The following is a 5,740-nucleotide window of genomic DNA, read 5'->3' as shown; positions in this document are numbered from 1 at the left end:
TGCATTCAGAGATGAGTGATATTATTCACATTTTTTAGAGTAATAAAACTAAGGTTGCTACATTTCTGAATTAATGTGTCTATTAATTTAGAATAGCATAAACTGTGTGAGTTCAAAGTCCGTGTTGTTCTCAATATAACATACTTCCTCTTCATGGAAGGTGTTAATTAAAAAGTCAGAGACACCAGCTTTTCAAAGTTCTCTTATCTAATGAATTATTGATCTTCTTTTCCTAATATCATGAAGCTCTCTTTTCTCTATCTCTTTCACTGTTTCTTTTTCTTAAGACATTGATTTTATAATTAAAAATTAAAGTAAGCAAAAAGACATGAAAAATTATTATGTTAATGACTTCTCAATTGAAATTTAGTGCCCTTTTGGATGCTGGTCCATGTTTTAATGCTCTGAATTTTAAACCAAAGTTCAGTCTTTGGTAGTTGGAATTTATAAACTGCCAAATACTTCTAAAGGAAAAAAAACACGTTTCAAAAGCCTAAGGGGAAAAGGGACTCACTTTGCTTTCTTGACATCAAACAGGCCTTGTAAAACAACACATTGATCAGTTAAATACAAATGAACCAGAATCATATGGATATAATTCTCTTAAATTAAATTTCCTTTAAAATGGGGATGGAATTAAACATTAAAAAGGAGAGGTTCATGAAGTCAAGCTTTTTTTCTTTTGACATCTGTCCACAGTCTTAAACCTAGAATAATAAATCTTAGCACTATTAAATAGGTGACAAAATGTCTTACTTAAAGTATAAATAATATAGTATTGTTCACTATATTGACCATAAGAAGAATTTATTTAGAAACATATCTCAAAATGAATTATCTCCCTTCTTATTTTGTAAGGCAATTTAATTTTTCTGACTCTTGTGTTTGAAGAATTAAGAGGAAATAGTGCCAAGTGAAAGGAAAAGGGGTAAGGATCACTTTTTTACATCTTTTATTTCTAAAAGGTCAATGAGAAACAGAACTTCAGGCTTGGGGATATCACCAAAGTTTGCAGACGAGCCATGCAGTTAGTTGGGCTGAAGCTAAAAATTGCAGCACATCTTGGCAGAGATCACTAAGTTAATGGTAACTGCTTATAATTACCTTTCTAGTTGTGTTGTCTCCATGGAGATACACAGTGATGACACACACAAAGAGCCCTGCCTCTTCATAAGTACCTACATGGGACCTTTTATGTAAGATAAAGTCAGGACTAATTAAAGAAAAGAACACCCTACTTGTTACAAGTGTAGTAACAAAATGAGTTGCCTTTGGAAAGGCACAAGCAAAATGGAGGCAAGAAGGTGTTTGAAGAATAACAACCTCCTCGCCATTCTTACACGTATAACTTCAATGGAGGCAGACATTGACATTTTTAAATGGAATCAATGCGATTCCAAGGCTATGAAATATGATCATTAATGGATCCAATATTGAGAATAGTAAGGTTTTTCAACATAGCAGAGTTATCAAAAAGGAAATACCTCCCTGCTTATACTTCAACAGCAAACCATTACATCCTTATTCTTTAAGAAAAGATGTCTATTAGTCTCATAATATTCTTCTGTAGCACATTCAGTGTCACATATTTATTAATTCAATGGGTGTTTATTGAACACATTATATGCTACACACTGTCCTTTGTAGAAAAATGTGTGTCTAGTTAGGTTGTCCACTTTATATTATATCTGAAAATTAAATTTATTTTGGTTTACTTACCAATTATTTTGGCGATCAGTCTTAAGCATATTGGATGGAAAACAAATAGTTCTTATGGAATACAAACTCAAAGAAGGCAAGTTTTGTGAAAGTATATCTAGCAGGCATTAAAAGTATATTATCTATCTCAATAGTTGTATATCTTGAAAAGAAATGATAGTTGGTACAGTACCTAGGAAAGAAGCTTGGGATAGAAAGTGAGATGATGATGAATTATAGATTGACAGAAATTCTTAAGGCAGGGATACATCCATTCAATTGTGTTGGAAGTCTAGATAGCAGTGAGGGTTGAAAACATGAGAATGGAGCTAAATTAAGCAGAGCTTAAAAGGATCCAAAGATGAGTTAGACATGGACATGATAGAAAAATCAAAGCCTATGACAAACTTAATTTTGATTGAGTGGAAATTTGACTCATTAACCATGAATGAGGTTAGAGTATTTTCAGAGGACATTTTTAAATTCCTTTCTGATATATTTAGCTTGAAGTTGGAATACTAATATTTTCCAGATATTTAATGGCAATATAATATCTAAACTCATCTATGTTTTCCTCATTCTAAAGAGATCCGTTACTCATACATCATGGAAAAAAATTCAATTTCATAAATTTAATATAATAAAAATCTTGTTTTCAAGCTAATGATCTCCATCTTCTCCAATCCTTACCATTTTCCATTAGCCTTAGTTAAATGAAATACTTTCACTCTTCAAGGCTAATTATCCTTCTTATTCTTCTGATCTCATTTCCTGCAAATCCTCAGAAACCATCCTCCGTAAGTCGTTCCCTTCTCTCCTTCTCCTATATGCATCAACTCCTTCCTGACTATTGAATTCTTCCCTATGAAGTGTAAACATGCTCTGGTTTTGATCCATGCACATGCACAATACACTTCTATACAATATGCAAAATAATGTGCATATCTACACACACACATAACTTTAAAAAATATGTTTAGGGGTTAAAGGAGAATGGAAAAACAGAATGAATAAAGGCTAGAAGGTCAAATGACACAAAACTTTAATAGTATCAAAGAGAAAATTATCTTCAATATTAGCACAGAGTAGAATAGAAAATTTAGATGAAATTGGTCTTAAGGTATGGGAGGCTTTGGATGATAAAGTAAGGCACTGAATTATTTTACTTTATATGCAGTAGAAAATTACTAGTGAAAACTATTATTGATGCTTATACTTGTAGTCCAAATTATGATGACTTGGGCTGGGGATATAGCTCAGTGGCAGAACACTTACCATATGCCAATGTTCAATTTCCAATACCACAAAAACAAACAAAAAATTATGGTGATTTGTCATTTCATTAATTTCAGTAATAAAAATAATTTATATTTAGCTACAAGTGAGTTGTTCATTCAGTTTTTGTTAGTCAGTGTTTCTTGAACAAATGTTTTGTCACAATCTGTCCTTGGCGAGGGAAGTATTGCAAAAAATAAATATACTCTAAACATTAATATTTTCCCAAGGAATTACTTCTTTGGTACTCAATTGTTCTATGATTTCTCCATATAGGTATGTTAAAATTATTTTTCTCTATATTAATTTTAGTTCTTAGTGCTAGTCCTTAGTTCAACTTAAACTCTGTGTAATTTATTCACATGAGTGCATATCACAAAGATTATAAACTTAAGTTGAAATAAAGATTAACGAACTAAAGCACAACATGCCTAATTTCTCTCTTTTCTTGTCCCTCATTAAATTTCCTAACAGACATTATTATGCCCACTGATTGTAGATATGTATCATCAATGAGTCAATCAACAAATTATTTTTTGAAAGCTTTGAGCCATGTTTTGACACTGAAAGAGCAGATGATACTACCTATATAAAAATCGTCAGGTACAAGTGAATGGGAAGAAAGCAAATGTATTAATCCACCTGGAAAAAGAGTATAGTTGGAGTTTATATTTTTTTAAATATATACATGGAGCAAGTTTATGGATCCTTTGAGGAGAGGAGATGGGAGAAAGAACGCTGATGTTTATAGATATGTGGTGATGGACAAGACAACTTACTGAGCATTGCACCAGAAACATAACATAACATAACATAACACAATATAGATACAGAATGTTTAGACAGATCTATGAAGATTATGAAGTCTTATGAAGATGTCACTTGATTTTTTTTCTTGAACCTCAAGTATGAAGTTAGTCTTCCCACTAAAATTTTAGTCATCCCCAAAGATAAGCCTCACTAGAACTTGTTCATAATTGGTCCTTAACAGTTGAAATTGCCTCATGCCTTAAACTCCTTCTGACCATAAATTCTCCAATCATGTCTCTTAACAATCTGTCATCTATCCCTAATTCTTCTAGCTTGGATAAAAGCCCATATTGGACTATGCTATATAGGGTTTATTTCTAACACATATATCCTAGGAAAAATAAAATATCTACTGATTCAAAAGATGATTTTTTTAGGCATTAAATTTGATAGAATCTTTTGATTTTCAACCAATATATCCTAAAATTAGCCATTAAATGCCCAGAGTAACAAAGGAAAGAGGTTGGTAAAACTCATTAGAATGATGAAAACAAAAAAAATCAGAAAGAAGAGGAACATTCTGACAACGAAAATAACACAAGCCAAAGAACACAGGTATAAAAAAAATCATCTCATGTATATGACTCTATAAACAACTAGTTATTACTTGAACACAGAAAACTATTAATAAATTACCCTCTCCCATATAAAAATGTAAGAATTATTTCAATGGATGAGAAAATTTAAAACTTACAAAACCAATTTTTTTCCTTCAATTTTTATGTTTATACACTATTTCATACTAAAATAATCATATTTTATTTAAAACCAAAGACATTGATTTTTAAATAATAAAAAACAAAAGATGAAATTGTATATATGCTAAATATTACATGTAACAATTTAATTTATTTGGAAATCTCAAAAGGAATAAATAATTAACATATCTAAATTGGTTAAATGGACTAAAAGTCCAGTTCTTCTAGTAAAGTAAAAAAAAAGAGAGCAAGATTTGTGAGAGTTCTTGGCAAGGTCAATTTCCTGTGCTGTGTGAATAAGAATCATAAAATAGTCCTTTTATTAAACATGTCAGCTTTAAGAGTATTTTCTTACTAACAAGTCTTTGTTTTATAATTTAATGTTTCTACTGTAAAAACATTGACTGTGGTGTTCCATGGATAGAAACATTTCAGGCAGTCACTAGCAAAAAATATTCTCAGTTTTTATTAGTACTTCAATATAATAAAAATAATTGAAGCTAGCTTTTAATAGTTTTAAAATCTAAGAGTGGCTCTCAAAAATTAATGAGAAATTAAATTCTCTCAGTGTGAGATGAACCTTTGTACAGATGTTTCAAAGAATGGATGTGTGTGTGTGTGTGTGTGTGTGTGTGTGTGTGTGTGTACCCAGGATTGAATCCAGGGGCACTTAACCACTGAACCACTGAGGCACCTCCCCAGCACTTTCTATTTATTTATTTATTTATTTTTATTTTTAAGAAGTCTGGCTGAATGTTTTTGGGGCCACGTTAAATTGGTTAGGCTGGCTTTAAACTTGTGATTCTCCTGCCTCAGCCTCCCAAGCAGCTGGTATTACAGGTGTGTGCCACTGAGCCTGGTCACTCATTTTATTATTTAAAAAATTTGCTAATTTCCATGCAGAGCCAAGCAGAAATAACATTTCAGTGGAGTTCAACCCATACTAATTAAAACTTTTTTACAAATGATGAAACATCTTAATTGACTTAATTATTAACAAAATTATTTCAAAGGAAATAATTAGTACCAATATTAAAAACATTTAGTTAACCACTGGTTTCTTCACAATATGAACTATTTATGAACTTTTGAAATATAGTTTTCATAATTTTGAACAAGAGTATATATTAAATATATATATATTAAATGATAGTTTTAATTTATGAATCAACTTATCTTCTTAACTATAATCAATTGATTAGTAAAAACAACAAACTTTGGAATTAGATAATACCTGTGTGATTTTGAACAAATTACCT

The sequence above is a fragment of the Ictidomys tridecemlineatus genome, chromosome 8, assembly GCF_052094955.1.
Source record: "Ictidomys tridecemlineatus isolate mIctTri1 chromosome 8, mIctTri1.hap1, whole genome shotgun sequence".
Classification (NCBI taxonomy): Eukaryota; Metazoa; Chordata; class Mammalia; order Rodentia; family Sciuridae; genus Ictidomys; species Ictidomys tridecemlineatus.
This window is presented reverse-complemented; position numbering follows the sequence as displayed.